The sequence below is a fragment of the Apteryx mantelli genome, chromosome 2, assembly GCF_036417845.1.
Source record: "Apteryx mantelli isolate bAptMan1 chromosome 2, bAptMan1.hap1, whole genome shotgun sequence".
Taxonomy (NCBI): domain Eukaryota; kingdom Metazoa; phylum Chordata; class Aves; order Apterygiformes; family Apterygidae; genus Apteryx; species Apteryx mantelli.
Window position 1 is genome coordinate 81207503 of NC_089979.1, and position 12713 is coordinate 81220215.

Consider the following 12713-nt stretch of genomic DNA (forward strand, 5'->3'; position numbering starts at 1 on the left):
AAACTTTGCAGACTTAAATTCAGAGGCTTACAACCTGTCTCTACAGATGTAAGAGTTTTTGTAACTATCTAAAGGATCTAAATATTAATTCCATTTTCAGTCTTCAATCACCAATTGAGATTAAAAAAGAGTGACTCTTTCTATTTCACTGTCACCTCTAAACAGATTAGCTCAGCAAATTGTCCTGTGGAAATTAAGAAAATACTAGTTCCAGATTCTTTTACACCACTTTACCTAAAAGAATCATCTCTGAAGCCCCCCCCCCCCAAAAAAGAATTTTTTCAGAAGGAAACACACATGTGTAAGTCAATGCATAGCTCTACCCCAACGAAAGTTGATGTTTAATCTACCAGTGAAGGTGGTTTACAGCAAGATAACAGAATTTACAGCACAGCAGCTGAAGAGCAACTCTACTTTGGGGATGGTCCCCTCAGCCAAAATGGCAGCCCTGAGAAATGGATAGATGGAGGAAAATGGAAAGGCAGAATTCCTTAAATCTGTTTCATTAATTCAACAAAACTCATCCGCCAGATGAGTCTTTCTCATCTCATTAAAAAACATCAAGATCCACTAAAAGTTCTAGCATTCTTTTTTTTTTTTAATAAAGAAAATCTTCTGAAAGAAAGCACAGTATCAAAATGGCCAGCAAATATCTGGTGGATTCCATTAAATGGAAGTAGGAGAAATACAATACATATCATATAAAGACACTTCTTGAAATGGGGGAAGCAAAGTATCGAATTGACAGAAGCTAAGAAAGTGCAGGTTTAAAAATATGAAGATGAAAAAAGAAAGTTGAAACTAAAAAGGGATGTTGATTAAAGTTTAAAAGGCTTTTTGTTGTGTTTCCTTGGTCCAGAGTTTAACATTTCCTAGGTCCTGAGAAGCCATGCAAAAACCTTGTCTGGTTTTCAAAGCTTGCTTCTTCTACAATTAAGCAATCTATTGACCCAAATATGTAAGACTGAGCACAGGACAATTGGTTATGGCAAATGGAATTTATCCATTGACCATCCTTATCTACCAGTGTTCCCTGTGAACTGTTGATTGAATTTCATTTATGCCAATGAAAGGATCTTCTGTAGTGGAAACATCCTTAATTCTTTCAGAGACATGAAAACAGACTAGCAAAGAGTGTTGTTGTTTTTTTTTGATGTACTTATGTACTTGGTAGAAAGCCAGAATTTGATGGTTTCCATAGTAACATTTTAGGACAACAGACCAAGCAGGAAGGCCTTGTTCACCCACCCGTGATTTTAACATAATTCTACCTTCCACATCATTGACACAGAAAATATATAGAGAGACACACGGATGTGAAATCCAATTTCAGGATGAGTACATTTTGAAAAAAAAATACTCCAGCAGAGCGCAGGCAGATGATAAATCACAGAATCACTGAGGTTGGAAGGGACCTCTGGAGATCATCTAGTCCAACTCCCCTGCTCAAGCAGGGTCACCTAGAGCATATTGCACAGGATTGCATCCAGGCGGGTTTTGAAGATCTCCAAGGAAGGAGACTCCACAACCTCTCTGGGCAACCTGGTCCAGTGCTCTGTCACCCTCACAGTGAAAGGAGTTTTTCGTCATATTCAGATGGAATTGTCTGTGTTTCAGTTTGTGCCCGTTGCCTCGCGTCCTGTCACTGGGCACCACTGAGAAGAGTCTGGCTCCATCCTCTTGACACCCTCCCTTCAGATACTTGTACACATTGATAAGATCTCCTCTCAGCCTTCTCTTCTCCAAGCTAAACAGGCCCAGCTCTCTCAGCCTTTCCTCATAAGAGAGATGCTGCAGTCCCCTAATCATCTTTGTAGCCCTTCGCTGGACTTGCTCCAGTAGTGCCACATCCCTCTGGTACTGGGGAGCCCAGAACTGGACGCAGTACTCCAGATGTGGCCTCACCAGGGCTGACTAGAGGGGGAGGATCACCTCCCTCCACTTGCTGGCAACACTCTTCCTGATGCACCCCAGGAGACCATTGGCCTTCTTGGCCACAAGAGCACATTGCTGCCTCATGCTTAACTTGGTGTCCACCAGCACTCCCAGGTCCTTCTCCGCAGAGCTGCTTTCCAGCAGCTCAACCCCCAACCTGTACTGGTGCATGGGGTTATTCCTCCCTAGGTGCAGGACCCTGCACTTGCCTTTGTTGAACTTCATGAGGTTCCTCTCCGCCCACCTCTCCAGCCTGTCCAGGTCTCTCTGAATGGCAGCACAGCCCTCTGGGGTATCAAAAAAAAAAAAAAAAAAAAAAATCCTGTCAAGGTAAACAATGTCAAGTAAACAGAATTAATTTCTGAATGATATGTATTACCAATCATTTAATAATAAGCGAGAAGACTTGGAAGTATTTCTTTTCTGTTTCCTTACTCTATGGGTGACATACAGACTAACTGTATATCTTCAGGGAAAGAACTGAAGAAGGGAGGATGTTGATTCCAATAAGCATTTAAGTAATTGTTGCTTGATATCTTTATGCTGGCAGTGAGCAGAAGGTTCTATGTTCATATGAGGTTTTGCAAAGTCACACTTTCAAATGCTGACACCTATCTGGACTGCTTCGATAATCCTTCACAGGGCAAATTTCTCTCCCTCCTCTAGCCACCAGACCTCAAATTGATCCTTTCAACCTGATGGGAAATTTTCTTCTAAGATCCCCAAATTTGTGTTGGATTGCAAGCTTCTGAAGGGTTTTTTTTTGGATTGATTATCTCTGCAGAAACAAGAGAATCTCCAGTTTGTCAGATTCACTTGCAATGCTTTGAATGCTAAACAAGCCTAAAAATTAAAACATGGCGTTTATTCTGGCAAAGCAGAGGTTAAACAGTTGCTAACTAAATTGCAAACAAAATGACAAAATAAACCCACAGAACAACAACAATAAAAAAGAAAAAGCAAATGAAGAAGCTGACATCTGACTCTTCTTGCTGTCACTTAGGGATCTCTAAGGAACTTCTTTCACAGACAATTCAGCAGCATCCAGCTCCAAAGGGCTGCCTATTAGAGGATCTCTTCGAGGAAACTCTTGGAGGCTGGACTTGGCTGTGGGAACTGCTGAAGGCAGCTTATGACAATCTGCCTTCTCAACTGACTTATATTGCCAAATAATGGAAGAGCTAGCAACCTAGCATCAAAAACCAGGCTGCTTGCCTAAAGGAGCTCTCCAAGTCAGTACCTTCTCCCTCTCTTTGTAGAACTTATATTGTTATAACACTTTATAAATACTGTACCCTAAGATGTATTCACTATAGGGTCATTTAATCAAATACACAACCTTTGGATCACCTTGAGGATTTCATAGCCTCCACACAACATGTTACAAGGAATTTTTGTTATCATAGCTTCCTACTTGGTTCTATGAAAAACAGGCAATCACTATTTATAAACATATCATGAAAGCAACGGTAAGAGAACCTTAAGATACCACAGTTGGTTTCATTTAAGACTAAATAACATAATAAGATGTGGATTATTATACTAACTAGAAGGAAGATGATTAATTTAAGAGCATGTGTTTTTATGAATGCAACAAGAGCTGTTACTCCTTAGCATGCAAACATCTTTTATGCTCTGCAATATAACAGCACAATGAAGCCATAAACAATTATACACCGTATATCTTGAATTAGTTGAATCTTCATTATTAAACCTTATCTGTTTTGTTTTTCCTTTTGGTTTTATATTAAATCATACTTCTGCAGTTACTTTTACTGACTTGTTCTAATTCGTTTAATGACTTTTTTAATTCTGGGAAGACAATACTGGGCTGAGGTAATATGGCCAATATACAAGAAGAGTTTGGGAGAAGGGGAAAAACACATTCTTTTTTTGCAAAATATCGTATTTCTTTGATATATTTGTAGGCTTGCAGTGTAAAGGAAATTAACAGAAGCAAAAAGCTACGAAAAGGTACTTGTATCCCTTGGATAGTCCATAGCTGTTGACATGATCTTTCTTTATAACAGATTTCAGAGTTTCATAATCTTCTGTAAGAAGGTTTTTCTTTTGAGAAAGAAGAGGCCACTTTTAAAAATCTTATACGAGATTCTAATATCAGCTAAACACTGCTCACCTAAACATTGTTTTTTATTCTTTGTAGTTTCACAACAATACATACCACTTATATAAGATTTCATTCAATTCTTCAACTGTGTAGACCTGCATCATTATACTATCTCACCTTCTAAACTGTTTATTTCTATTGCTACACTGAGCTTCTCTGTGGGCTATAGTAAAGAAAAATTACGATATTTACTTTCTTCCTTCATACTATTGGGACAGAGAAAAGGCAGCACATGCTCCAAAAAAATAAAAGAATTCATTCATCCACTTGTCATTGAAGTTAGTTTTCTAACTTACACGCATACCCAGCGCACCAAATCTTAATCTGCACAGACTGTGCTAATTCAAAGAACATATTTCAGTAGAGCTACACTCCCACTTATAGTGTATCTTAGCACATTACTACAGAACATGAAGAGTGCTTGATCACCTCTATAAACTCATACTCCAGGGATTCATACTGACTGTACAGTGAACACTTCTCTCAGCAGTTTTCTAAACTTAGTTTCACTCAGATTAACTAAACCAGAAGCACAGTGTGGGTGAGAATCATTTATCTCCATCTCAGAGGTGATTCTCCTTGTCAAAAAAGAAGATATTAATGCAAGAAAGTGCTCTCTCTGGCCACAGGATTTTTATAAAATATTGAGTGTGCACTAATTTTTCAGGTGAAAATAGTCAAGCTTGAGTGCATCTGGCCAACTGATTTTCAATGATCATTTAGAAAATGTCCAGAATTACATGTGAAGGTAATAGCTCAAAGCTGACTTATTTCCTTCCTTCATAAATATCAGGATTGTGTCTGTGCAGTGAATTAGAGGACTAGTTTTTCATTATCAGAAAATTTACATCTTTTATAATGGAAGTTCCACAGAGAGGGACTCTATGGGCCTCTATTAACATTTTCAGTGCTCAATAAACAACTATGAAATATGCATATTATTTTGTATATTTTATCTTTTAATTTATCTTTTATCCAAATAGTGTAGTTGTAGGTAGCAGAATGTACTGTATTATTACCATATAATATACATTATATTCCCTCTCTCTATATAAATATGTAAAGATACAGACATATTCACATAGACACATACAAACATATTGTGATTAACTGGCTACATTAATTATCTATTGCTGATAAAGTCCTAACTTCAAAAGAGGAGTGAACTCCTGTTTCACTGCTCCATCAAAAAAAATCTTAGAAAAACCAAACAGCCGGTCACTGCTGAAGACTGTCAAAACCATAATTGCAATCGACTTCCATTCCAGGAAGAACACGAATGCTTAGAACAGTAAAATAAAAATCCATAGTATTTTTCATAAAATTCCTATTTTGTTCTACTAATAGTTTTCATAAGCCTCTAGAACAAATTTATTTCATCAGCTGTAGGTGAGAATTTGGCCCAAAGCTCTTTGGATGTAGTTCCATGATTTTTGACCATCTCTAAAATATCATAAATTGCAGACTTCTTTCCAGAAGTATCAGAAATGATGCTAATGGGAGGGTTCAAAACCTTCTTCAACAGTACTAAATCTGAGTGAACACAGGAAACATTATCTAGCCAAAGAGCCTCGTGTCAGAGAATGTAACTGTAGACCACATGAGCAATTCCTGTGAAGTGCTAGAGTCACTGAGGCACTATGAAGGCCTGATGCAGCCCATTCTGATTATAGACAAAATTATTTGGTTAATTTCAGCAAATTAAAAAGCTGAGCTGGCAGTATTTTTGTAAGAAAATCTTTACCAGCTCAAAAAATTAACCTTTTCCCATACGCTAGTGTTATATTTGGACTGAAGACCTAAGGGCCCTTTTCGTTTTTTAAACTACTTTTCTAATCTCCTTGCTTATAATCACAGCCACTATAGTCACTACAAGAAAGTCTCCTTCTGTAATCTGTAACACTTACTTCAAATGAGATATTCCATTCTTACAGGGGTATCAAAGAGCTCAGGCTGGAGGGGTCTGAAAGAGGGAGTAAAAAAGAAAAAAGAAAAAAGAAAAAAAGAAAAAAGAAAAAAAGAAAAAAGAAAAAAGCAAAGAGCCTTTAACAAAATTCTTAGACATCTGACAGATGTAAACATCAAGTAGCATGAAAAATTCTTCAGAGTGCTACAGGGCAAGGTACTATACCAAGAATGCTACAATAAAATTAGAAATAGCTTATTTTAGCTGTAAATCACTTAAAAGCAAACCACCCCACCCCCTTACAGAATAAACCCAACTCCCAAAACCTCACACACCTGTGGATATTATGGAACATTCTCCTAAAAAGAGAAATAAAAGCTTGGAACATTTAAAACTGCATTACAGACAGCAATGTTCACTAAGAAGGTCTCTGCTATTGCTGAAGTATATGAATGCGTGACTGTCAAACTGAGACTGTTTCACAGAAATTTTAAGAAGCAATTAGTTATTACTAATAAGAATTTTACAGCTACACTTAAGTTGGAAAGAAAGGATCATTTTCAGTAAACATGAAAACCAATAGAACTCTGAAACCCTTTCATAACACGGGCACGTATGTTTGTAGTCCTGCAGCTGAGGTCAATCTCCAGGCTGACTTTGCTTTCAGGACAGTTTTAGAATTTTTAACTTAACAGTTTTATACTCCTTTTCCCTTGCTTTTTGATCCAACTATTTTTTTTGGTCAGTGGAAGGCAACATTTGTTTCCTTACTAGACCCTTCCTTCCCTTCTCCACTAGACCCCTGTGGTTATGGCCCTCTCCGGAGGTTTAAAGGATGCAGTGTGAATACACTCGAAGTGGACATTTAAACACTTCTATTTCCTAGAAAAAAAATCTCTAATATCTAGGCTATTATACAAAAGGCCAAAAATCACATTTTCTTCTGTGCCTGAAAATAATATATATATATATTTTTTTTTTCTTTAATGAGGAAACCAATCCTCTCAGTCTGCATTAGATGTGATTTACTGTTACCTACCACAGACTGGGTCCAAAGACAGAGGACAAAATTAAAAGAATACCTATTTTTGGACCCCAGCGATGTGCAAAACTGAGGTAGGTGTCAATCTGCTGAAGACTGTGGCTGTTTTGAGCATGTTCCTGCAGCACTGTTTAACTTAAAATAAAAAGAGAGAGATTAGCTATGACATTCAAGTTGGTATAACTTAATACCTGAATAAGGAGTCTGTGAGGTCACATCTTGGATATCAGGTACCTGAATCATGTCTCAGTCCCACCTTAAGCACTAAAATCCTTTAAGGGATCTAGAAACTATCTCATTCTATTCATTATTCATAATTCAGACATTTACATTTTTTCCTGTCCTTTTTTGTGTCTTTCTTAAATTTTACTGTTTACTACCATCACATCCCCGGGCTTCTAATTGTAGCAAATTGTCTGAAGAGAGTCAGGAAGGTCTCCTTTAATTAAATTGAAAAGAAGACTACACAAATTCAGTTTTCTTTTCCATAGTAAATGAATTGAGACCCTAACTAACATGAAAACAACCTGCTTTTGGGATAAACTAAAGAACGTCATGTGAATCAAAAACATCATTTAGTTAAAATGTAGATTACAAGGGCATGATTTTAAAGATGTCACACTTCTTATTTCTAGACACCAAGGGTAGAGATTAGAGAATATTAAATTGCATGAAAATGTTATAGCATTCAGTGCTTTCTCCTGCGTTCAGAGTCTTTTAAGCTGTGCTTATCCTTAAAGCTAGTAATAATGAGAAATGTGGTGATAATCAGAGAACTGACTGTTCAAAAATGACACCTTCTTATTCAGTGCACTACTTCTAGGATTATATCTGCTTATTTTAATGATGACAAAATAAAGCTTTTACTGCTTTCTACTCTTCTTTAGCACTGAAAAGTTAGAACAGAAAAGAGAAATTTAACTTTATTCTATTCTATCACAGTTATCATAAAATTGTTAACTGAATTTTAGTTATAGAATTTGCTTTACTAGTTATCATGCTCATGTCAAGAATAGAGAGAAACATAATCCCTCTAAAGTTGAAGTAAGTGTTTGGATAAAACTAAAATAGATCAGGTAAGACCTTTTTTATTAAAATACATCTCAGGAAACATCGAACATCTTCAGATTCTTCCATACCTATTCCACACATAACATTGAAGAACATCTTTTCAAAACATATAATTCCAAGTCCTTCATAGTTCAAAAATGGAGTGATAATAAGCGAAAAATTCAGTGCTCTACAGAAACTTGTAGGACTGAATAAAGTTAATACCATATATTGATGAAAAACTTAAATAAAACATCACCCTGATACTTTTTGTACTTGAATAAAACAGCGTATGAACAATATAGAGAATCTCAGTGAAATATGTCATCATTTATTAAATAAGAAAAGGGAAAACAACGAGTATCTGTACAGGATTTGGAAAATAAGGAGTACTTCATCCAACTGCCCTTTTTAGGAGCGTATATAGAACTGTATATAGGTATAGGTAGTTTTTCTGATTTACTGGAACACATGAAAAATTAGCCATCTACATGAAAAAAGTATCATGCCGTTCAATATATCAGCTATTTAGTCTTCTGCTGCATCCCAAAGAAATCACCTAAGGAAACACAGGTCTCCTATCTCTAGAAACATTCTGTTAGAATTTTCTAGATGGTACAACTACCATTAAAAAAGAGCCTTTTTTTCTGGAATGTTGCAATGTGGTTTTTTACGTGTTGCATTGGTTTTGCAATTAGTTTTCTCTTTGGAAGAGCTGCTGTAAGCAATAGGAGGATTTGCCTTCTGCATTAGCCAATCCTCTTCTTGAAGGCACTTTAGTCCATTGGAACTTGATACTAACCAAAATGCACAAAATACAATTCTGTTTCTACACTGGTTTTGTTGTCTGTACCTCTATGAGTAAAGAAAAGGTGCACTAAGAAAACAGCCAATTTCATATCACTGATTTTTCTTCAAGGCAAGTATCATCCTGAAAAGTCTCCATTTCTTATGATTTGGCAAAAAAGAGCAAAAGTATTTCTTATATACATTTTATAGGTGTGTGTGTATATTTATTACAATAGTATCTGAGTGCTCAAAAGCATTTCAAACATATTTCAGAAATCAACTCAAAGTGTTTGTGTCTTGTCATAGAGTAGTGGGCTGAATGCAATAATCCTATTTAGGTATCATGTTGCTTGACACAACTAACAGGCTCTCTCTGACATGTAGGCAGTGAGTCACCAAGGAGGATGTGGGTTCCTATCCCTCAGTGAATCAGGGAGCTGCTAATAAGCCAGTCAAGTGAAAGTGATGACACCCCTTATACTGAAGAGGTATCTTCATTTCCAAAGGCAGTTCTTACTTTAGCTGAATAAGCTTTGAGGGAGAAAGACTGAATTTGAAAGAAAACCTGGTGGACTCCAAGAAAAAAATGGGATACAAAAACAATCCAGCATCTCCAGAAGAGGTTCTTTGAAATGTGGAGAGCAAATGAAGCTGAAGGCCCCGAGTAGGCTGGTAAGGAAAACTTCTGAAGTGAATCAACTAAGGAGAAAGAGAGAGTTACTGATCTTAGTGTAAGTAGACTGAGTGTTGCTTTCCTTCCTTTTCTCATCTATGTCTTTTATAATAAGCATTTACACATAGTCGAATAGGCTATTACATATTTTTTATATGTATATATACATATAACATATAAATATGCACTTATATTTTTACATATGTGCGTGTGCGTGTGTGTGTGTGTGTGTGTGTGAGATCTTTACCTCATTTCAGCAGAGGTTGGCTAACACTGCAACATTTTTCACCCAGTGCTGTAAGGAGTCTAAAAACAGGGCATTGCAACATTTTAACAAATCCCCAGATTTCTTGCACTATATGCCATCATAGAAGCTGCATGAACTGGAATGAGAGCTGTTACCACGTGTCTTCCACTGTCTGGATAACTCAGAAAGTGCTCTGGCATGCTACAGGGCAGGGGAGGGCATACCTATAAACACCAAAGTTCCCAAGGGAGTGTGTGATTTCTACCTTACATAAGGCTTTTGTTTGCTTCAAAAGACATAAAGTACTGAAAAGTAAAGTTATTTATCTGGGGAAGAGAAAACAGGTTGTTCTTTATGACTTTTAAAGGCTTTTAAAGGCCTTTAAGCCTAAATGAAGGTTTTTAAAAGGAGAATGTTTTTAGCTTTCTAATTGAAAGAGTAGTGAAGTACTAACCTCAGATTCAAAGGGAGATTGTCACTGGCAAAACCACACCTCCTGACCTTATTTTTAACTTGATGCAGATCATCCAGTGCTATCATGGCTCATGGCCCAATTACACTTCACTTGTGAGATCTGACAGAATCACAGCACTCGATGACAAGATTACATACTGTATTTTTTCTCTGATTAGTGCATTTCAAAGTATCCAGAGTCCTTTTGATTTCATAATTTGACGGATGATGAAGACCATATTTGTCCCTTATGTATCCTACTGAGGAGCTGTATTCCCCAGTCAGAATGTCAGATCACTAAGCCGCAAGCACAAGGTGAGTACTTGTTTTCTGCAATGCTCACTGACTTCCTTTTTCTTCTGTCCTTGTTTATGAATGGACTCAGTACTCTCAAGGAAAAAGAAAAGGACAAAAGTTCACTTATCTTCAGTAGTTGAACAATATGCCTTTATATTTTGTTCAAAGATTGTAGACCAGCACTTTCTTTAGATATGACTGGAGAGTAACTTTTTATTTTTGTATTGTATCAACATTTAAAGGAAACAGAAGATGAAACAGGACAAATTTTCAACTGTCACAGCACTTGAAATTCCACTAAGATAACCGAGGTATCTTCTGGCAATTTACCTTATTAAAACAAGATGGGGGGAAAAAAAACCCAAAAACATTGATACCTTCTTGATTTTTCTGATACCCACATATTGAACAAGACTTCAGACAGGCATGATAAGGGCCATAAGATTTTATGATCGAATACAGAACATTCAACGTTTAAAAAAAGAAGAGTCAGAGCTAGAGCAGAATAATGGATTCTTTAGTTCAGAGGCTGAACCAAAAAGTTGGAGACATTTTTTTTTTCAGGCCCTTCTCCATTAAATAACACTTCTGTACATGCCTCTGTCAAAATAATTACTATTGAGTCAAGTCAAAATGATTTATTTGATTTAAAACAAAATGTTTTCTTCCTCTGCTGTATTCTTTATTTAACTTTTTGATTTATAAGATATCTTAAGTGAAAAGCTTAAAAGATCAACTTTGAAAAGACTGCACTTTGAAAGATATATTTTGAAGTGTTTCGCAGTGTGTGATTGACATCTAAAAACTTCTGATCAAGGGAGAAAAGAAATATGATGGTTTTCATAGTGGGATCGACTACTGACTGCTACACCAGGATGAGTAAGGTGGATAAGGCTTTTTAACAGTAATTAACAGAATCAGCCAGTGCCCATAAACTGGAAATAACAGGAGAAAAAAATACATGCACATGCAGGGTGTCCAGCAATTCCTTGGAATTTGCGTTGGGAGCAGATTCCCCTATATGATGTTCATAAAGCAACTAAAAGGAACAGTCTTTGAAATTTGATTCAACCACTTTCTCCCTATTGATTAGAGAAATGTGAGCTCTTTGTTGACTTCAAGCATAAGTAGGCATATAGGAAGTGGAAAATTAGCTCAGGTTATTAAAGACATACAGAAAAACATACCATGAACATGTAAGGACAAAATCAGAACAGCTGAGCACAAAATCAAGCACAGTTAACTGTTGCTAATTACTTCTGAGAATGTATGAAGGATGAACAGTTTTTGGAAACCTAGAGAAGGAAAAAAATAATGCCTTTCTTTTAAAATGGGGAAGGGAGTTGCAAAGAAAGGAAGAAGGAATCCGTAGAACTGTAGTCCAGAGAACTAAATTTCAATTCCCAGAAAAAACAGAAGCACAATCTATTTTGGTAAATAGCTGTTAGCTAACAAGGAGACTAATCAAAGTCAATATGGATGTCAAAAATAAATCAAGTCAGACCAATCTGCCTTCTTTTTACAATACCATAACACAAGGGGTTTTGCAGACAGGAACAATGTTATATATCTTGACTTTAATAAGGCTTTTGACACTGTCTCAGAGACATTCTCATAAACAATCATTGGATGTTTTAAGAACAAGCTTGACAAACATCAATCAGCAATGACATAGGTATAGCCAATTTTGTTTTGGACATGGGGCTGATCTTCTGAAGCCCATTCTAGTTCTGTGAATCTAAGTAAAACTGGCTTCTTACAATATTTGGCATTTACTACAACTCCACTAGATCTTGCATCATTTATTCAGTAATCATGTGTATTTGAAAGTCGAGACTTCAGCTTCAAAAAAACTGAAATTTAAAGTCCAATAGATGAAAAAAGTAAATGTTTTAAACTGCTTCTTAGCTGCTTTGCCAGACAGACACTTACACTTGTTACAGCAATTAGAAGGGGTAGAAATTTTTTAAATCACAGAAAAAACATGACTCCTTGAATTGTTTTTTTTAAAAAAAAACAGCTCTAAGAGGTCCATCTAAATTAGCTGGAGTTGGAAATGCTCTCAACATACTAGTGAAACATCATGGAGGCAGGCTTATCAACAACATTCCTCAAGTTTCATATTCTATTAAAAAAATTCACACATATATTTAAAACAGAAATCTAACCGTATGAAAAAAAGAAAAATGAGGT